The sequence below is a fragment of the Apodemus sylvaticus genome, chromosome 4, assembly GCF_947179515.1.
Source record: "Apodemus sylvaticus chromosome 4, mApoSyl1.1, whole genome shotgun sequence".
Lineage (NCBI taxonomy): Eukaryota > Metazoa > Chordata > Mammalia > Rodentia > Muridae > Apodemus > Apodemus sylvaticus.
In genome coordinates, this window is record NC_067475.1 from 67,764,699 (window position 1) to 67,787,764 (window position 23,066).

General features: G+C 41.9%; 1 protein-coding gene across 4 annotated transcripts in view; it reads right to left on the reverse strand.

The window, feature by feature from the left end:
* Nucleotides 1-20,744, reverse strand: part of Otud7b (OTU deubiquitinase 7B) — a 53,194-nt gene extending 32,450 nt beyond the window's left edge. The window contains exons 1-2 of one of the 4 annotated variants that reach the window (XM_052179721.1): nt 20,580-20,744; nt 16,408-16,465 (exon numbers count right to left, since the gene is read on the reverse strand). The gene's annotated coding sequence lies outside the window, so the exon portion shown is untranslated. Of the gene's footprint in view, nt 1-16,407; nt 16,466-20,394 lie in introns of all 4 variants that reach the window. The other 3 variants (XM_052179718.1, XM_052179719.1, XM_052179717.1) reach the window with 3 other exon arrangements.
* Nucleotides 20,745-23,066: the final 2,322 nt, after the last annotated feature.

Sequence of the window (23,066 nt, forward strand, 5' to 3'; positions counted from 1 at the left end):
TACTCTTAACTCCACCAGGACCCAACAACCCCTCCAGTCCTACAAGTCTCTCTCTCCTCTTTCTCCTCTCTCTCTCTCTCTCTCTCTCTCTCTCTCTCTCTGTGTGTGTGTGTGTATGTGTGTGTGTGTGTGTGTGTGTGTTGGGAATAGGGGTGGGGAGTATTTTGTGTCTTGAGAAAGCCCAGGCTGGCCTTGAATTCCCATGTGTTGCCCGTGACTTTGAACTAGTGGTCTTACTTTTTCTGTATCACAAGCATTGGCAATAGAGACTGACCACCACACCTGTTTATGCAGGGCTGGGAATTCAGTGAAAGTCTCCATGCACACTAGGCAAGCACTCTACCAAGGAAGACATATTTCCAGCCCTGCTCATTTTTGTTTTGGGATTTGTTGTTGTCGTTTCTTTGTTTTTTTTAAAGACAAGTCTCACTATGTAGTTCAAGCTAACCTTGAACTCATTCTGTAACCCAAATAGGCACTGACTGACCTTGCAATCCTCCTGTCTCAGCTTCCCAAGTAGCTGGGATTATAGGCCTATACTACTATGCCTAAAGCAACATTTTTTTTTGTTTGTTTTATTTTATTTTATTTGAATTTGGTTTTTCCGAGACAGGGTTTCTCTGTGTAGCCCTTGCTGTCCTGGAACTCTGTAGACAAGGCTGGCTTCAAACTCAGAAATCCGCCTGTCTCTGCCTCCCAGAGTGCTGGGATTACAGGTGTGCGCCACCACCACCCGGCTTGTTTGTTTTAGATTAATGTATACTTTACTTACCTTTTTTTCTTTTTCCTTTTAGTAGTTAGGGCTAAGAATGACCCAAGGTTGGGTTTTCTTGGGTTTTTGTTGTTAACTTTGGCTTTGGCTTTTGAGTTATGGTTTCTCTCTGTAGCCCTGGCTGTCCTAGAACTCACTATGTAGACCAGGCTAGCCTCAGAGAGATCTGCCTGCCGCCCCGCTCCCCTTCTGAGTTCTGGGATTAAAGGCATGTGCCACCACACTCAGCCAAGATTGGGTTTTCAATGAAGTCAACTTTTAAGATATCCTACAAAAATAAAAGTTCTACTTGAGCCCTTTAAAAACTGATTGCTTAGTTTCATATACACATACTACTACTAACAAAACAATAACAAATCAACAGCTACACTAATTGTAAAACACACTATTTCTCAAAGGCCAATTCGCTAACCTTTAGTAACTCCCAGACCTCTGCCAACTATTCAGTTCCTAATTGGTCATTTGTCAATTATTTGTATCTAGTGACTAAAAAAGTCAGAAAGAAGGAAAAATCAAACTACTGTACTATCTGTGTTAGTTATCCATACAAAACCAATCTATTTCATAAATCTCTTTTGGTAAATTAATTTCCTTCACATATAGCTAATAATTTTTAGCTCCCATTAGATAAGAAAGTTTTCCTTTTATAAAAGTAGATATTTCAGAGACAGACACAGTGGTATGTATTTGTAATCTCAGCACTCAGAAGGCTGAGTCAGGAGGAATATCTTGAGCTTAATGTCACCCTAAATTACACAGAAAGTACCAGATTAGCCAAAGCTACAATTGAGACCCTATTTTGAACAAGCAACAATTAGATACTTCAGCTAAAGACTTTTGACACTTTCTTTGTAGTTCTGCATTGGTCCTTTCCTGCCATCTCTAAACCTCCGTTAGGCTCTATTTTGGGTTTTGTTTTTTGTTTTATTTACTTGTTTGTTTGTTTGTTTGTTGTGTACACTGTAGCTGTCTTCAGACACCCCAGAAGAGGGCATCAGATCTCATTACAGATGGTTGTGAGCCACCATGTGGTTGCTGGGAATTGAACTCAGGACCTTTGGAAGAGCAGTCAGTGCTCTTAATCACTGAGCGGTCTCTCCAGCCCTCCTTTAGGCTCTATGTAAAGCACTTGCCATTGTTATTAGCTGGTCTTTTAGACACTTCCACCCTACCTCCAACTTATCAGTCATTTATTCAAAATTTGCCAACTTGGTCTATCATCTTATAGATACTGATTCAATGGTTGGGGATACAAAGAGGAGGAGCCACAGAACTACCTGCACAGAGTGTAAGCCCATTAGTGTCACTAGACAGGGATCTATTCAAGAGCAACCACTTTACTCAGATGAGTGAGAGACGTGGAGTCTTTAAGGACAGCAGGAGCCTAGAGGACAAGACTACATTTCAGTGGAGATCCTTGATGTTGGCTTTCTTATTTAATGTTTTAAGTATCCATACTTAAAACAGACTTTAAATTATTTATTGATTTCAAATATTTACCATTTTCTGATCTGCCCCATTGATACAATAAAGGTATATATGAACAAATATAACTTTGTAGTTTTATTTGTGAAACACTTTGACAGATCACAAAAGAAATTTCAAATTATAATATTCAATATTCAAAAGAGTGATATGGGAAAACTACCAAGTTCAAGACCAGGCTCAGCTACCTAGTGAGTTCTAGGCCAACCTAGGCTATATATATAACTCTATCCCTCAAATATTTTTAATTAAATACTCTTTAAGGTTTTTACTCTGTGTTTTCTGATAGCTGACACATATCCTCAGAGGCATTTGTCATACCTACATGATACCCAAATGGCAAGGCAGCTGGACCCAGGGTTCTGATTCTGACTGAGGGCTCATACCATTTCTCCAAAGATTTATGAGAAAATCACATCTGTTTAGACACAAACTCCATATGCTTATTGACACTGTCCCTTAGCTGCTGCTATCCATACTGACAACTGCACATCTATCCAGGCTGCAGTGAAGTGTACTCTCTAATTTGGGTTGTCTCCAGCACAGCCAAGGTCTTTCACTTGTGTAGGTTGTTCTTCTTGTAGTATTGTGTTTTTCTTTTATGAACAAACAACTTGGGGTTGGAGGAATGGCTTGGTGGTTAAGAGCACTGGCTGCTCTTTCAGAGGACCTCTATTTGACTTCCACACCCCTACTGAACCTGTGACTTTTTTACTCCAGCTCCAGGGAATTCAATGCCCTTTTCTGGCCTCTGCTGGCAACAGGAAGGTACAAAATACACAGCCATAAATGTAGATGAAGCAACTATACACGCAAAATAATAATTTACATAGTTAACATCCTATGAGAACAAAAGTAGGGAGGTTCAGAAAGTCAGTGTCTTCCTGTGTCACACTTTAGAATTGTGAACTTTTAGAAATATCTTATCAGTGACCATTTTATTCCATATATCAAGTTATAGATGACAACTCAAGAGTCAAGTGAGTGAAGTTTAGTCACTGTCCAAACCACAGAGCTAACTAGTGATAAAACCAGTTCCCAAAATATAAATCTAGTGACGCTAGTAACTGGTACCTGATGTCACATATTATCAGCTTTCAAACTCCCAGTGCCTTCCCCCTGCCCTCAAATCCAGCTAAATCTCTGACTTCTACAGATATGTACCAAAGAAAAAGATGTGTACTTTTAAAGTTAATCCCTTAAGCAACCCATATTCAGAAAAAGAAATTACCTGTAAAAACTATCAGAGAGGCATAGCAAAGCAAAACACTTCTGTGTGCCCACCAACACTAAGATGGAAACTCCCACTTGGAAGAACTCTACAACATCATATCCCTAAGGCCTAAAGCAAGAGCCTAGGATAAAATTATGTATCATAGATATATTTTTATGTTTATGTTGATAGCTTGAAGCTAGAATATACTTTTTTCAGAATAAACCTATTTTAGTAGAATACACTTACTTGTCTTATACTAATTAAAAATCACTGCTAAGTTTTTTGAACAGGACAAAATATAACCTAAAACCAAGAGAGAAACAAAACACCAACTTTTAACACATTTCTTCTGTTTGGCCTAAGTGGAAAACCTAAAGCATCAAAGCAGTAGGTCTCCCCACAGTCATTCAAGCTAGTTTACTTCTTAAAAAACAAAACACACTTGGTCCTCTTTCTCAGGAAGGGCCATCATCAACAGAGTGGCACCCAAGTGCAAATTCTCCACTGAAGGAAACTTAACCTCCCAACTCAATGCCAGACAGACCACCAGGTGAAGGAGAATTTATAAGCCAATGCTGTCTTTAGAAGTTTATAGCGGTTTAATTCCAGAGAAAGGGGCAGAGGGGACAGATTATCAGCCAGCTTCCTTTACTGAACAAATATTGACTGAGTATCAGAAATCAAAAACAAAAACAAAATAATACATATTTTAAAAAAACAAAAGAAACCGTAAAGGGGAGAGAGATCTTCAAACTCTAGAGAGCAGATTATTATAGTTGTTTCTCTCCAAGAATGTCAATTATTTGGGGAGCTAGAAAAGGGGAAATCATTTGAAATGTAAATAAATTATATCGAATAAAAAAAAATGTCAATTATTGAAAGTTACCTATGAAGTCTTTTGATGAAATACCTAATCAAATATTTTAATCAAAGACATTGTTTACTCAATCTTACTACCTTGAGAGCCAGCCAGACACTGACCCTGACCAGCACATTTGCTCTCTGTTCTATAGGATCCATACTAGAAGAATGTGGTTTGCCTTATCCCCAACTCGAGACAAACTGTTTACTATGTACATAGATGCTTCCAGAAGAATGTACTAAAAATGTCTAAGGTCAGGTGTCGTGGTAACTTATTTTTAGTGGTAGTAGTGTTGATAGTAGTAACTACTGGCTTTGAAAATAGAAAAGACATAAACAGAAGTATAGAAAAGTATTCCAAAAAAAATCAAACTTAGTTTTACCTAGAATTTAAAAGCAAGTACTCTCAATTCTACCAAAGGATCAATAATTTACAACTAACTCAAGCAAAACAAAAATCACATTTTTCTTCTTAAATTATACACTAAACAGACCAAATTGATCCAGTCTGAAAGTGTTAGGCTGAGATCCCCTATAAGAACTTGAAACTACAAAACTTCGTAATTCCATCCTTTCTTCAAAAGTGTTACCTATAGTTAAATATACACCCTTTTTTGGTAATAATTTTTATTTTATTTATTGGGCATGAGGGTGCATGTTCCACAACTTGTGAGAGTCACCTCTCTCCTTACACCATGGGTATCTGAAGAACCAAATGCAGGTCAGCCCCAACAATGGCCATCATTTAAGAATGAGCACTCCCAAGCTGCCAGCAGTGTCTCACACCTTTAACACAGCACTCAGGAGGCAGAGGCGGGCAGATCTCTGTGAGTTTGAGGCCAGCCTGGTCTACAGTGAGCATCAGGAGAGATAGCCAATACAATTACACAGAAAAAAAAATCTCAAAAGAAAATGAGTACTCTCTTTAATAACATAAGCTAAGGAATTAACTTAGAATACAGATAAAATTGATCTTGGCTAGGCAGAGGACACCCCATTTTGTATGTTCTTCCCATTCTCAAAACTCTTTCCTAGACTTGTGCTACAGAAGGTATTTCTAATTGAATAAACTGAGGAAGGTATGTGTAAGCTAAGGATTGCTGTTCACATAGTCATCGGGAACGCTAGGGCAAGACAAGCATCCCATGGAGGCTACATGGTGCTGTCACAAATTCATTACTCACTACTGAGCGACAAGAAAGAGCACGGGAAGGAGAGAAACTTTCAGGAAACCAAGGAAACAAAATTTTCCCAGTCTTCAAAACACAGTCTAAAGCAGGCTACTGTCCAGTTCACTCCCGGGCATGAGTGAGTTGGGGGGCGGGGAGAGAAAAGGCAATGTGGGGAAGGGGGTCTTGTCGCACAAAGACACATTTTTTTCTCAAATTCATCAAGAGTCTTTAGAACAAAGAAATTCAGGAGGTTCCATCTATTTTTATGGCTTAACTTACTTACATATTTAAAGATTGTGCAATGTATATAAATGACAGCCTAGTGTAATAATGGTTGCACACATTACCTTTGGAATCCATCAGAGCTGCATCTAAATCCCAGCTCTATCACTCTTCTGCTTGTATCCTTGGGCAAGTGCTTTAGCCTCTCTATAACACTGGCAAGAACCTTATACTTCAGTATTCTTAGCACCTTTAACAGTGCGTCAACAACAGCAGTGACTATGTTGAATTAATCCATCTGTGTGTAAGAATATCTACCTTAGGGTACTAAAGGAGCTAAGGCACCAGGTTGAAGGCAGGGTGGGAGCTACAGTCAAACAGGAGCACAGTCTTCATTTTATTTTCCAGCCAGGACAGAGACCCTGGCAAAGAACAAAATGGGATAGAGGTCCTACAAGCCAAGTGTTAGAAGGGAAGGTGTTCACTACTAGACACCTGGTCAGAAAACCCAGCAAACACACAGTGCCAGGCTCTTAAAGTAGAAATATAAAAATGATGAGTCATAAAACATTCTGAATCTTGAGCATCTGTCAACCATAGATAAAACTGTGGCCAAAGAGAACAGGTGAGAGGTGAGGAAGAACGCTACCTTATTGTGTCTGCTTACTCATTTCACCACCTGTTAGTAAAATATTCACCTGCTTCCCAGTACTTACTTCCCTTTTTAGGGAAGAGCACCCACGTAAGTTGTTCTTAACTGTTGACAATATACACCACTAAGAGTTGAATTTAAGACCTACCTCTACCTGTTAACCCAAGCAACTATCCCACCTGCAAGGGAAAACTATTTCATTTTTAAAACTGAGAGTCAGAGAGACTATGCATTTAAATTCAAAATTCAAAGAATCTTTCCCTTTGAATACAAAGAACGTTCTCTCAAAAGAAGACAGCACTAATTACTTGTTATAATGCACTCTGAGCATGACAGCTGAAGTATCCAGTTAGTGTTTAAGTGCATAGAAGACCTATCTAGAACTGAAACAGCTTGTGGTTAGACATCAGCATAATGTGGTCTTTAACTTCCCATTACATTTCCCAGGCACCTGATCTGCATTTTTAACCACCACCTACCTCCTCCTAAGCAATGTGATACAGTAAAAGAGAACACTGAAGGGCAGTCAGGAGAGCTCCAGACCGATCTCTATTGCTTACTGGAAGCAAACAAACTACTGACTTCAACTCTCACTTCAGTAGTAACTGAAAACCTTTTCTCTCCTGCAAAAATTTAGTACTCACAACCAATTATTAACTTCTTTGTCCATGTCTTTACACTGTGCACACTGTGTGTTGCAGGCACAGACACAAGTTTGGGTACACACATGCTTGTTTATGTGGAAGCCACAGGACTACATTAGGTCTCATTTTATTCTTATTTATTTATTATTTGTCCACTTGTTTTATTTGAGGCAAGGTCTCTCACTCACTTGGATGCTGGCTGGGCTGGCCAGTAAGACCAGGGATGGCTCTGCCTGCCTCCCGTTCCCCAGTTCAGGGATTACAGCAATTCTACCACCACAGCAGCTTTTCTATATGGGTTCTGGGACCAAACTCAGGGCCTCACACTAGTGACAGACAAGCACTTTAAGAAGTGAGCTATCACCTAAGCCCTAATTATTAATTTTTTGGTGTGTTTCTATACCAGAGGCCTAACTTTACAGAAAGCAAATATACAAATAGTGTTTGTTGTTTACTCCTATCTTGAACAAGTAATTCAAATTTTCTGGTCCTTGTTTTCTTCAACTAGAAAATGACCGTAACATATAAAATTCCTTTAGTTCTAAAATGTTCTATGATGATATATATTTGTTTCTCATGTTTTGAGTGTGTGTGTGTGTGTGTGTGTGTGTGTGTAACCAAGTCTTATTTAAGCCAGAATGTGGGTTCCCATAGGACCTAGCCTCCTACTCTTATTATTTATTTATTGGGTTCTACCTTTTTACCATTACCTTGGTGCATCTATCCAGAGCCTAGAATACAAAGAGTGTCAGGAGACAGGATGTATTGTCTTCACCACCCAGCAAAAAACATGAACAGAATTTTTGTTGTTTTTCGAGACAGGGTTTCTCTGTGTAGCCCTGGCTGTCCTGGAACTCACTCTGTAGACCAGGCTGGCCTCAAACTCAGAAATCCACCTGCCTCTGACTCCCAAGTGCTGGGATTAAAAGCATGCACCACCACCGCCCAGCCACAAACAAATTTACATAATCTTAATTTTCATGATGAACAAGTAGGTATATGATGATGTATGTGAAAGAGAAGAAATGTAGGCTGTTGAAATGGGAGATTTCTTTATGCCAAACAAGTAGGAATTTATTTGGGGGATTAATAAGAAGATAGGGTAAGGCAACTCTTCAGTCTAATTTTCAATTTCTGTTTTCAGTATTATGGGAAAACTATCTCTGGTCAGTAAACACAGCAATCAAGGATTAGGGACAGCAGACTTGTTCCCTAGTAAGGAATGGGAAATCAAAGGAATGAAGGGCTTAACAGACAAGTGAGCTTCGCCCCGTTCTAAGGACACAGAAGCAGATGCTCACACAGGACTTTAACAAAAATTTGCTGCCTGAAATGTGCAGTTGTCAACATCATACTTTCCCAATGTTTGTACCTCAGTTCTTCCAAGTAGACTAGCTCCACATAACATCAAATTCAACTAACGCTATAACCTCAGAACAGAAAGCCTCTTTATCTTTGGAGTTAACTGCTAATGATTCAAAAGGCACAAAAGGAATAACTTGTTTAAAACAGCCTTAACTTAAAACCAAAACACAACTACTACTGCAGAATACAATATTGCCATTTTCAGTTATATTTCACACATGATGTTACTCAATTAACTGTTGGTATATAGCCTGGAGCTTATGCAGAACCCTACAGGTTTTGTAAAACCCTACACCAGAGAGATGCTCCTGTCCTCAGTCCTATTCTGCAATACCTGCTCCTTTGCTCTTTCCCTGACTTCAGCATTTTCCTCCCCACCTAAGACTATTCTGGGAAGCACAGAGTAACAGAATAGTCTGGGGCCAGAGATCCTTCCCTCTTCCTTCCCCAGGTCCCTAAATAAAGTCAAAGGCCAAAGGCAATTTTCTCCAATTCCAGATCTCTCCTATGGACGAAAGAGGGGTCATGGAGATAGCCAAAACAGGGACTGTGGGCCAGGGGGAGTTCTTTATAGGACATGTAAACTTATCAAGCCTAACCCAATCAATTACATATACATATAGTCACAGCACAAGTTTTCATCAAAGGCTCCTTGGTCAGAGAAGCTCTTTCCTCTTTAATCCTACTTTAATCCTACCACTGAAGCAGAGGTAATAGGGCTTCTTGAGCTTTTTCTCCAGCTCTAATTTTTAACATTTGATTCTGAAGGTGATAACTGAAGCCGTTCTAGGTCTGGAGAGATGGCTCAGCGGTTAAGAGCACCGATTGCCCTTTCAAAGGTCCTGAGTTCAAATCCCAGCAACCACAAGGTGGCTTACAACCATCTGTAATGAGATCTGACATCCTTTTCTGGAGTGTCTGAAGACAGCTACAGTCTACTTACATATGATAATAAATAAATCTTTAAAAAAAAAACAAGAAGAAGAAGCTATTCTAGCCCCACACAATCCCTTACAACCTTCTCAGCATATGCATGGGATCTAAAATAGACACTCCATCCAAGTTCTACCTAACAATAACTGTAAAGACAGGGAGTTGGAATAAAATTCAGAAGTACATTTCAGAGATACACTTGAATTGGGTATTACCTACTTCAAAAACTTCATGATATTGTGCTTCAGAACCCCCAGAGGAAATTAAACTTCATATTAAACATATAAGTTTAAGAATATAAGTTTACCAACATTTGACTGTTTTTAATCTACATATTAACAATTTCAGTTTACCTTAATATTTAACTCTTACTTGGGGGATAAGGAAAAATCACTGAGGTTCAAACAATGTTACATTAGGACTCTATACTGCAGAATATGCTTTTGAAAAATTTAAAACAATTGTCTGTAGCTTTTGAAACATCCTGCTCTCCTGAATTTAATAAAAAAGAAAAGAAAAGCCAGGCAGTGGTGGCACAAGCCTTTAATCCTACCACTGAGGCAGAGGTAATAGGCTCTCCAAGTCCAAGATTACCCTGGTCTTCAGGACAGCCAGGGTTACACAGAAAACACCTGTCTTGAAAGACCAAAAAAAAAAGGTCACCAGTTATAATCTGGCAATCCCCACAGTAGACAGGCTTACACAGGAGGATTGAGAATTCTAGGCCAGGCCAATGTGAACTACATAATAACTGTCTATCTCAAACAAACAAACCCAAAAACCAAAAACCAAAAAACACCATGAAACAAACAAAACAAATCAAAACAAAAGAGAAGCTGGAGGTGGGACCCATGGTTAAAAGCACTTTCTTCTTTAGCGGCCAATATTTTTTGGTCCTCAGCAGTGTTTAGTAAGTAATCAGAGAGGCTGGGGGGTTTGTTTTGTTTTCTTGTTGTGTGTGTGTATGAGAGACTGAGAATGTGTGTGTTGGGGTTGGGGGAGTTTTAATATCTATCTCTATCGAGGATGTAAAGACCTTGGTGACTAAAGCAGAATCTGATAGTGAATGTGTCTGGCCACAGGAGCACAGGAGAATCAAAAGGCACCAGGATCAATTCCCAGAAGTTTCTCAACTCGGATCATATCACCTATCGACTCCTGCTTCAAATTCCAAGGAATGTGTACTTTTATTCCCTGCAGGAATTAGTCCTGAGTGTACTTAATGGATATCTCAATACTGTTTTTATTGCAAAATGTTTCTTCGTAAGCTCTATTTTAATTTTCTTTAAATTTGGGTTGTGAGCTCAAATTACCTGTTGGGGCTTTTCCCCTAAAATTTTCTAAAAGTTTACAATAGCTCATCAGATAAAATTGAAAAGCTGACGGGTGGTCGCACATAACTTTAATCCCAGCGCTCAGGAGGCAGAGGCAGATGGATCTCTGTGAGCTTAAGGCCAGCCTGGTCTACAGAGCAAGTTCCAGGACAGCCAGGGCTACACAAAGAAACCCTGTCTCAAAAACCAAAACAACACCACATTGAGAAGGACGGCTAGGTAGCTGGATGCTGGCAGAACCACGACCTGGAGAACACAGAACTTGCCTAGCATGCAAAGGTGGCCCTGGGGTTAATGCCCAGCACCACAGAGGAAAACTAGAAATAGGAGCCAGTAACAACCGCACCAACGACGCTCAGAAGCAGGATGGTTTCCCTAACCTTTTAAGGTGCCGGTTCTTAGCCTTCCTAATGCTGCGACCCTTTAATATAGTTGCTCATGTCGTGGTGGTCCCCCAAACATAAAATTACTATTACTATTTTTTTGTTTTGTTTTTTGTTTTTTTGAGACAGAGTTTTTTTGTATAGCCCTGGCTGTCCTGGAACTCACTCTGTAGACCAGGCTGGTCTGGAACTCAGAAATCCGCCTGCCTTTGCCTCCCAAGTGCTGGGATTAAAGGTGTGCACCACTACTGCCTGGCTCCATAAAATTATTTTGTTGCTACTTCATAATTATAACTTTGCTACTGTTATGAATTGTGATATAAATATCTAATATACTACACCTGTGAAAAATTCATTCAAACCCTACCGACAAAAAGGGTTGTGACCTGCAGGTTGAGAATCACTGTTTTAAGGGAACATGTGACTCTTGTTTTAGGCTGAAGAGCTTCAAACACATCATACAGTATACACAAGAAGAATCTAGAACAGGGTGGAGTAGTGGTTGACAATACAGGCTGAGAATAAAGTTTTTATTGCCATCTCAAAGCAGATAGCTGAGGAGAGTGAGAACCACCTTCCCAAATAACTGAAATGCCCATGAAGCCAAGTCATCTCCCCCAAAACAAAGCAAAGGAAACTTCCAGACAAGGACTGACTGTGAGTAGCTTCTGTACCTCCTTTCTCCCCTCCCCCAGCACTCAAAACAAAAACAAAATGTACCCTTGCCCACTTGAGAAAGAATCAAGAATTGGCAGCTCTGCTGAAGTGGACAGCTTCCAAACCAAAGCCCTTCTCTAGGGAAGACATTGACAGCTCAGAAAACAGAAGGAAATGGCTAGTTAGTCCAGATCTGAGAAGGCCACCAGAAGGTACCCATCCATCCTTCCACACTCCCCGTTGTCTTAACTTCCCCAGGGGAATCAGGAAATTGAAAATGTTCTCTATCTGATCCTGTTCTTCCTCAACAAAGAATGACAAACACACAACTTTCATATTAAAACAAACTTCCACAATTTTTAAAGGAAGAGTTGGAATCTGAGTGCAGTGTCTGATTTACCACTGCCTCTTTGTTTTGGTTTGGTTGAGGTTTTGTTTGTCATTGTTATTTTTTGAGATAGAGTCTATTCTGTGATCTAACTAGTCCTGATACTCTGTAACCCAAGCTGGGTTCAAATACCCCAAAGTCTTCTACCTCAGCCGATTAAGTACTGGGATTATAGGCATGAGCCGCCAAGCTGGCTGGACGTACAGGAAGAAGATGGCAGGGTTGCACTACTGAGGCACAGGATAGCCTCAAACTCACGATCCTCCTGTATCAGCCCCCCTAAACGCTGGGATTACAGAAAGGGGCCACCATACTCAGTCATAGCCTATTCCTAATAACAAAAGTTTTGCTGGTCCAACTTAAACATAAGTTTAATAGAAAACAACTTGAAAGGAATTTAATGGGAAAGAAAAATAGATCTATACACTCAGTAAAACCATGACTTCCTTCTACATCTATTACAGCTGATGAATCCCCAACACTGCTCATCTCCCTGGGTACTTAACTGACCCAGGTCAGAAGTCCCTCCTCAATGGTATCTTCAATGCAGCATTTTGTCGATCAAACCTTGGGAAGTACCACTGTTCACTTTGGTTTACAAGGACAGTGGATTGAGATGAGCCATCCTGTGGTCTAGTACAACACAAGGTGGAAGAAGGAAACAAACACTGAAATTGGGCAGGAGAAAGAACAGTGTGGTGATCTCACATCTACTAACCACCTGCCAAAGGCCAGCCACTGAAAATTTAATTGTACACTGAGCTATACAAACTACTCTGGTTCTGATTAAACCCTCGGGTAGTCTATTTGAAAATTAATAAGAAAGCATCATAAGCCCTCCAATTCTCTGACTCCATAAACTTCACCAACAAATGTGCTCTGGTTAAAAAGGGAAATTACAAGAGCATACTTTATACACCATGGAAATAACCTTTCTTACATTTGAAACTTATCCCCATGTGATTATAATCCTTTATTACCTCACCATTTACTGCACTATGAGATGAAGTTCTCCAATGGTAGAGCACATGCCTAGCATGCATGAAACACTGTTCAATTCTCAGCACCACAAAATAAACACAGGTCAGGCACAGAGGGTCACATCTGCTCTTAGGAGCACTTAGGAAGCTGGCAGAAGAGCTGGAAGTTCAAAACAAGCCTGAGCTGTGGAGTTACATTTCAGGGCTGCCTGGGTTACAGCGTGAAATTCCATTCCAATAAATAAATGGATGCATGGATGGATGGATGGACAGACTGACAAAGCTTCACATGATCCAGCCTTGCCCTATCTTGTTTGCCAGCCATGATGTCTTAGATACCACATGAAACAGTCTGTTTCATTCCTTTGAGTTTTCTATCCTGTCTATTCTCAGTCTAGAGTGTGCTACTCTGGGGCGCTGCAGGCTAGGGATACACTTAGCTCATCATCCATGGGCAATGCCCTCTCCTCTGGGAGACTTTGTTCCATCAGTGCATGCCCAGGGCAGAACTCCTCTGTGGGCCTCCACTTTCTACCCCATAGCTTTATTACAACATCTATCATATTTCACTACATCTGTGTATCTTTCAACTAGTCCAGTGGTTGTCAACCTTCTTAACCCTGCGACTCTTTAACAGAGTTACTCTTGTTATGGTGACACCCAAACACAAAACTATTCTGTTGCTAACTTTATTACTGTAATTTTGCCACTGTTGTGAATTATAATATAAATATCTGATAGTCAGGATATCAGATATATAACCCTTAAAAGAGTTGCAACCCACAAGTTGAGAACTGCTGAATTAGACTCTTATGCTTCTTGTGAGTAGAGAATTCTTCTGACCTGTTTCCATCTCTTTAGTGCCTAGGATGGAATTTATAAGATGGGAGACATCCAAAAGACACTGGATGGGGCAGAACAGAAAACAGAACCAAATAAAGAGGAAAGAAGAAAGAAGAAGCAACTGGCCTAGAGGGAGAGATCTGACTCCCCAGCCAGGCTGGCTCACTGCCAGCCTTCACCGGCTGTTCGCTCTAAGCCCAGTCCTCACACAAGCATAGCGACTGCATTTTTGCTGGTAACCTCTTTCCCCTGCATCCACACTTTAGGTTCCTAACTCTGGCAACCACGACAGCTTTGGTGTGGGTACGTACCTGCCACTTTAAGTCAATATATCCCAAACTGAACTAACTTAAAAATAAGGAAATCTGAGGTAGCAGCTATGGACAAGCATTTAGAGCACTTGCTGCTCTTCCAGAGGACACACAACCACCTGTAACTAGTTTTAGGGAATCTGGTACCCTAGCCTAGCCAGGAGAGGCATGTATGTGGCACACTTATGTAACATGCAGGCACTCCCTGCATACATATGAAATGTTTTAAAAATTTAAAAATAAGGAAATCTCCATACTGTCTGTCTGAGTCATACTGCCTGACATGGTCCTACCTGATTTATCACCGTGTCCCCCTACCCAGTCCTCACTCATGTCAACTTCCCTCACTATCTCATTTCCCTCAAGACTCTCCTCAGGCCTCATCACATCAGACTCCAGACAGCCATCTTTTTTCCCTTTGAAACAACAAGCCCGCTTCCATCTTGCCGCCATGTTACCATTCTAATAAAAACTCTTCATGGGGTCCCTAGACCCTATTTTCCACCTTTTAACACACATTTGTTACCTTAGCATTTAAAGACTGATTTCCCCCATAAACATAACCCTGAACAATGTAAATGTCACCACGACTCAGGTCAACCTAGCCAATGTCTTTAGAGCACTTTGACTACTTGTTCTGTTTCCAGGGTTCTCTTTAGTCTCATTGATTCCTTGGGTTTTTTGTTTGGTTTTTTTCATTACTGGTATCTACCTTTTTAAGATGTTGCACTATGCTGCTAAAGCTGATCTGAAACCCACATATTTGATCTTTAGGCTCTCATGTGCTAGGATCTGATATAGGCAGGTATCATTATACCTGGCTTTCCTAACACACTTTTTAAAAGCACTTGAAATTCTGGAATTCCTCTATGATACCTTTCGTAATTACCACCGTACTTGCCTCTTAAAGTATCTATAGTATAAGGTCTGGACTGTGAAATTAAATTAAATTAAATTAAACTAGAATTTAAGCTTTCCACTTAAAAAAATGTGCCTGGCGTGTAAAAGAGGCTCAGCAGATAGCCATTCTGTTTCTCTTCCTTGCAACTGAGTCCACAATCTTAAAGGACACAAAGCTGCCATTTCCCCCTGGTCCTTCAAGCACTTAGCATAGAACTGAACTCACAGCAGGTAAAAACAACAAGTTTAATTAATTCCTCTTACCCAAAACTATGTCTTGGAAGAAATTAAGGGATAAGACATAACTAAACAAAACAGTTGAGAATAATCCCAGTCAATCTGTACATGATAAGAGTCCTGTCTTTTCTGCCTCTGGTTTCCAACTTAGACATATAAGCACTTGACTGGAGTAAGTGATAATCGGTGCTCATGACATCATAGAGTGTTGTAATGACTACAAGAGGGTGGGGGCTGGCAGGGATAAAGATGGCAAAGTCACTAGAGAACAGCTGGGTGCTTTTGTTTACTGTTTACATTTTCCCCCTCCCGTTTAATTAGTCATATTATCAAAAAAAAAGTTTCCTTTAATATATCTGAAGATTTGTCAATACCCAAGAGCTTAAGAAAGCTACTTTATGAGGGCTTGGTGGTGCACACCTTTAGTCCCAGCACTCCAGAGGCAGAGGCAGAGGCAGAGGCAGGAGGACCTCTTTAAGTTCAAGCTCAGTCCGGTCTACAGAGTCCAGAGAAACCTTGTCTCAGAAGAAAGATAGACAGGCAGACAAAAAGAAAGAAGCAAGCAAGCTACCTCGCTAACTGACTCTTTAACCATGCAGTATAACGCAGTGAGAGTCCCCCAGACACTGTGAATGAAGATCATTCTAGCTAGACTATAGGCCTCATCTACACCAAGCGTTCTTATACATGAGGGAGACAGCCTGAGAGGCCACATTCCACCTTCAAAGATTTTCAGATTGGCATACATTAAGATACTTAGTATAGATTAGTTTTAATAACCCATAAATGGACTACTAATTTTGTGGATTTCTAAAGTCAAATATTTAAGGCAAAATAACTGTATGTCATTCTTCCTATACGCTTTTCATAGCTACCAGGCAATACAGGCTTAGAAACATAAACTTAACATCAGGATAACCCCAAAGTAGTAAATCTGGCTTTAAAAATAATGCATTTTTAAAATAATAAATTCCTGCATAAAGTGTTGAATTCTTAGGCTAGTACTCTCTATATTAGCAGAACTAAAGGCTCTTGAAACATATCATCCTTACCACAAGCTTGGGAGCAGACCCCCGCCATAGTCTTGCGATTTTTCCACGGGCTGGTACGCTATGAAACAGGGACAAGCAGAGCTCAGACAGCAAGGTATGCAAATACAAATCTCCTGTGGTCTCACTTCTACCACGGAGACTGTGTCTCTTTCGGCCAGGATGGTACAGAAAAGCAGCAGAGGAGTCACAATGTACCGGTTCCTGCCCGGCTCCTGGCCCTGAGATCCTGGGCCAAAGGGCTCAATATTTCTCATTAAATCCACCCTTTGTTCAAGAACCTACAATGATTCTATTGACCCTGCTATCCACATCCACCCAGGCTGGCCTCTGAATCCCTTCCACCCTCTCACTCCCATGACTTGACCAACCCACACTCTCCAGTCACTCTCACACACAGTCATTCATACATACCACCACGGCACATTATGCATTCTATACTTTATTTGGAAAATCCTTTTGTTTGGGGTTTTTGAGACTAGATTTCACATATCCTGGACTGGTAATGAGTTTGGATCCTCCTGCCTCTATGTCCCAAGTGCAGGGTTTACATATCTCTACCACCACTCTCAATTTGTTCAGTGGTGGGAACAGAATCCAGGGATTCCTGCATGCTAAGCAAGCACCCCCAGCCCCTCAGAAAATCTTTTTATTCCTAACAGAGAGAACATTTTTCACTGACTTCAATGTATATACTTATAGGTAATGACAGAGAAGTGACCTGGGCAAGGTCACACTGTAAAGACAAGAACCAAAGTGCATCTAATTTGACAGCCCATACTTTTATATGACTAATCCATTACCTCCCAAGTCCATTTCAAAACATACTAATTCAGAAACCTTTTGTCTAATCTCATTAATTCCTTGTTACTTCAAGTTTCCTCTAGTGCATACACGCTCAGTAAAGCACATTACACTTGGGTTTGTTTAAAGTCTCCTACATTTACAGAGTCTAGACACCAAGGCTTCTTTACACTAGCGCCGCCATCATCCTCTGCCCTGCTCCATGCCGCAAGCATTACTTCCTACCCCTCACCCTTACTCCAAGGGAAAAGACATCTTTTTTTTTATGCCTTTCTATCGCCCCAGACACTGGAGTTTAAAGGTTGCTTTATCCAAGGGAGTGTTCAATCATTATTCAGCAACAATTTTTTTTTAAAGTTCTCTCTTCTATTATCTACTAAAAAGTCAACTGAATTCAGAAATTCATGAAAAAAAAAACCTACCCTGTACAAAATTTTAACTATATGAATTTATCAGGTACCAAGATTCCATTCTACTCTTCCAATGTCTTTAGGTTCCATAGGAAATATATTTCTGAGACCACATTGACCAAGACTGATCCCCCCTTTGGTGGAGTTAAGTGTTTGTGGTAAGAACACTTCCTTAGATACACATACATATACAGTCTCTCTCTGTCTCTGTCTCTCTCCAATAGCTTCAGCCAGCACTGTTAGAATACCTGAGGGATTTGGGAGCTCAGAAATTTTAATAAGCAGTATAATATCCCCATAACAAAGTAAATATTTATTTTTGATACTAAATTGTTCCATAATAATTCACCTGGCTACATACAATGTACCTCAAGTTTCTAACAATTATCTAAGAACTGAGAACAGCAGTGGATACACTGAGCTGTTTGTTCTAAACTCATGCCTAGGATTACTCACTCTTCAATCTATACCCAGTGGAGTAACATATACAGTTCAACAAAAGGAAGTTAGATATAAGTAGAAATTACTCATATGTCATAAGTGCGATTGGCATCAGCCAACTCACATGGATTAAAGCAACTATTAGCCGTCAAGACTCCAAGAAGATATGGGTGAATTTTTTAAAATCCAATTTTAGACTCCGACTGAGATATTTTTCCACTAATAAGTAGAAGAAAGGGGGAGGAAAAGAAATACAAGGCAATCATTATTTCAAAAACACTTCCAAATTATCGACATAACTCCATCACAGCACATCTAATACCGAGCATCAATCGGTGGTCGCCTTGCCTTACACGACTGTTGGAATCCACTGCTGGTCATTCTGCCTTAAACACACCAGCCTTTTTTCTCTGACAAAGTTTACTTTTTTTCCTCCTCCACAGAGAAAGTCCCTGGTACTAAATGAAAGGGATAAGACAAATCAGAACACTAAAAATAAATAAGCAAATTCAAAGCAGTTTGGAAACTACCTTCCATCTTTACTTCCCACTCAGACGTACGAAGTCCAAAGCAGACATTATTCAGTTCTAAATTATTCACGTTAATGGGTAATGATTGGCAGAAAGGTGCTGATAACCCAAAATGAGAGCAAAAAATCGAAAAAGAAAAATCTATTTTGGTTTTGGAATATGTGTTTTCAGCATATTTACCTTCTCAATTATGCCTAGCATGAGCTAATATTTGTGTTCATGTGCAATCTCTAAGTACACAGAAACCGGCCTGGATTAGGAAGGAGCTCTGCAGATGCCAGGTCACTAGCAAAGTTAGAACAGACTGCCATTCAGTCCTGTACAGGAGGAACAGCAATTTCATTTATTTTACATTCTGTTCAGCCTTCGAAATATCAATAGACTAGCACAGCAGGTTAGTAAACTTAAAAGACCTGCTTGAAAAACAATGAGGGTAAAGAACATAATTAATTCCTCATTGTTTACCTAGAATGTGTTCACTTGTAAGTTAAGTAGGCCAACATTTAACTACAAGTCTGACCCCCCGCAGACGTCTCCACCCCTCAGGAACAGACTCGTCTAAGAAACATATTTCCTAAATGTCTTTTTAGCTATGCAATACAGAAAAATAAAATAAAACAGAAATTAGCTACTCCTTTGGAGTCTTCTTACCACCACGACTTCGCCTTATTTTTCTTATCCACCTGACAGGTTTTGAGAGACAAAGGGATCCAGCCTCCTAAAAGACCTAACTAAATTGTAGGAAAAGCCCAAGACCGACAAATTACCAGCTTCTAAGAAAAACATCCTATGTAGTATTCACAAAAAGATAAAGAAAGCAAAAGCTGAAGTCAGGTTAGTGATTGGCTTTGCAGTCATGAAAATTCCCTAAGAAGTTTTTTTTTGGGGGGGGGGGGAAGGGGGGAGAGAGTGAATAACCTCTTAGATTAAATCTCACCAGTCCGATTCTCTCAACTTCCCCATTTTTACATGTGTCTTGGGCCCAGAAAGAGACACCTAGGTTAGATAGACACTCTATAACCAGAGAAGAGAGACAGACTCTGCGGGCTGGTCCTTGTGAGCCACCAGGGCTAAAAATACGCCGGCCCAGTAAACAAATCCCATTCCATCTCGACAGGAGCCACACCGTTAACCTAGTAATTATGAGAAGAGTGAGATCACGCAGCCCCCAGCTTACTCATCATCAGCTTCTAAAGTTTCCATCGGCTCAGAGCAACTTTTCTTTTTTTCTAAAGTCCATAAGTCTGCCCTAGAATTCTACACCTACACTCACGCACAGTCAGTCATCTCTCTCTCTCTCTCTCTCTCTCTCTCTCTCTCTCTCTCTCTCTCTCCTCCCTCCCCACCCCTTTCTCCATTACTGGACGCACCTCAGTTTAGCTATCGTTAAAAACAAACTTGTCTTTTTCTTTTTACTTTTATAGTGACTTGAAAAGAACTTTCTCTTACTGGGGAGGGGGGGTCGCGGCGGCTGCATCTAGACCACCCTAAAACTCCGCCATCCCTCTCCCAAAGTCTAGTTGACTAGAGGGGACTATCCAAGCTGCCCGGGACAGCTCCGGAAAGGACAGGAACCGCCGGCCAGGGCCGGAGCGCGGGACGCAGGTGAAAGATTGGCGTGAAGGTGGAAGGTGGGGACCAAGCAGGGAGCGGCGAGGCGAGGAGCGGGTGCTCAGGGGAGATGGCTTCAGGTGAAGTCTGGTCAAAAAGAGGGGGCAGTGGAGCTCGACGACGCAGAGTTTGGGGCGCTGGAGAGGCGGGGGGCGGGGAGATGGGGAGGGTGTCAGGGCTGGGGGCTCCGTTACCCTCGCGACTCTCAGGGCAAGGCTCTAGGCCGGGGCGGAGCGCGGGGCCCGGCCGCCTCGCCTCATTCCTCGGCAGTGACCCCGGGGTCCGAGCGGCCCCTCCCCCGACGACGATGGAGGCGGACACTGCGACCGCGGCTGTTGCTCTCCACAGGAGATGGAGCTGGAGCCAAGCCGGGACTGACCGGAGCTGGCCTCTTCCCAATGGCTCTCCGCCGGCTCCACACCGGGTCGCCACTCCGACTCCAGCGGCTGGTTCAGGATCGGTGGCTTTCGGCCGTCCGGCCGGAAACAAGCGCCCGTTTCCGGCCGGAGCGGGTTGGCGGTGACACCCTAGCCGCCCCCGGGCCTCCTCCCGCTCGGCGCGGCCGGCCCCGCCCCGCCCCGCCCCTCCCCGCAGCAGCCCCGCCCTCAGGACCGCTTTGGGGCTGTGGCCGGTTTGGCGCTTGCCCGGCGTGTGACCCCGCGCGTTCTTGGCTCGCGTCCCCGAGCCCCCGGGCTGAAGCACTTTTGAGCGGGAGCTGGGAGCTCGGCATGGACTGCTAAGACTTTGGGGTCGCATCAGTTGGCGCCAGCCCTAAGGGAAGAAATGGAGACCGGCAGAGTAGCTTTCGAAAGGTGAGAAGGATAAAAATACTTGAGAAGAAGGTTGAAATTCTAGTTACTCCACACAATCCTGAACCAACCAGAGTGAATTGAACATCGCTTCTGACAAACCAGCCCCACCCGGTTATGCATTCCCCTTGTTCCTTCACTCTCGTCGTGAACATACCCTTTCCTGTATTTACTTGCATAACAATGACTCCCTAGTGACATCCCTGCCACAGTCAGTAAAAGTTTTTTTAGTACTTTTCATTGTTAATGTGTTTTTACAACATTACAGCATAATTCAATGCCTGTACTTATTGAAACCCTACTGTGTAAAGGCACTGTACTCCATAGTACTGGAAATAGAAAACTCAACAAGACATAAATCCCAAGTATCGGCAATCTAACAATTTAGTATTAATAAAATTCACTGAAGTATTTTATATAAAGCAAAACAAACTTATATGTCATGTAGGCCATAATAAGCTGTGGTTAGGAGCACACAAACAAGCCATCTCAACCTTACACATTTGTAAAAGGATATGGACTGCTTCAGGAAGAACTACGTTTATTGCAAACACAAAAATGGGCCCAGCCTGTGCCATACTCTAACCAAATGAATCCTAAATGTTGTCAGGCCCCTAACACTGTGGTGCCCAGTCCACACATTCAAGACGGTATTTATCATCAAAATTGTGTTCACTGGATTTATGTAAAACACATAATACAGTTAGCTTTTCATTTTCCTCAGTATCCTCTGAGGGTTTGGGTTTCTGAAGGGGAAAGATAGATACCACAGAATTATCCCGACTAGGAACCTGACACCTGAAACAGGAAACCCACTGGACAGCCGCATCTCTTGAAGAATACTCTTAAGTTTAGAGTTGAAAGTTTAGGGCTGAACCTAAGGCCATATATATATATACACCTCAGCCAAGCAAAGCAGCTGGTCCCTTGCATGGAACATACCAGAACTTACAATGCAACATAACCAGCAGAGCCATTTGGACAGAGCGAAAAGATTCAGGGGGTACCGATTATAACTACTATTTCGTGACAAATTTGAGGAGAAGAGGATGGGATTTGGTCTCATTGAATTCCATAGATCATGCTAGACCCTGCTAGGTCAGTCTGAGGTGGGAAGGCAGAACTACGCAAAACTGAGAGCTGTTTTCACCAAGGCCTCCAGGCCCAAGTCACACCCATCAATTAACTGTGCTTGCCACACTCTCACAGACCTCAGGACCAGGCATGGAACCCAAAGGCTCTCTCCACCTTAAGTACAAGGCAGGTGGCTTTGTTTGTTCCTTTGTTTGTTTGTTTGTTTTGCGGCAGTGGCAGCAAAAAGTGGTCCAGACTCACAAGCTGAGCCAGTTGCTGGTCAAAGCCATTTAAGCGATCGATCGCACATTGTAGGCCTGCCTGGAAAGTTAGGGATCAGGAAGTGATGGGGTTGCAGTTGCGCTGTGCCTGTTTCTTACTCTGACCAGCCACCAGGCTTTGTTGTTTGTGTAATTGCTCAATGGGCCACTTGTCTTTGGCCAGCTCTGTATGTGTGGGTAGCAGTGTGGTCAGCTGGGCTGGAAGCCAGGCCACCTGGGTTCTGGTCCCAGCTCAGCCAGTCCCTAAGCCATCAAGTGACTCCCTTCCCATTCCTGTGCTGTCAGTTTCTTTGCCTATAAACTAGGAGAGGCTTCTCTTGCGGTGTGCAGACGCTGTCGCAGTGTCCGGTGCTCAGAAAGCTGCCATTTGATAGTAAACAGTCACAGCAGCCTGAGCACAGCCGAGTCTCTTTTTGTTTTTCCACCAGGTAGAATAGTAAGGAAAGGATGGAAAATCATCAAAGAAAACCCTAGCAGTGTACACAAGGCCACGCCCCTCATCTGCCACAAGACCACGCCCCCATCTGCTGCTCTGCTCAGTTCTTTTCCACCCTGACCACTGTTTCTGTTTCCTTGTCTTAGTGAGTCTAAGCTTCTAGAAGCTCCGTGAGCTTTAACTTGTGTTTCACCAACGCTGCTCTAAGGAGACTCAACACGAGGCTGACTTACGAGGGGAAACGTTCAAAGAAAGCTGTTCTGCAA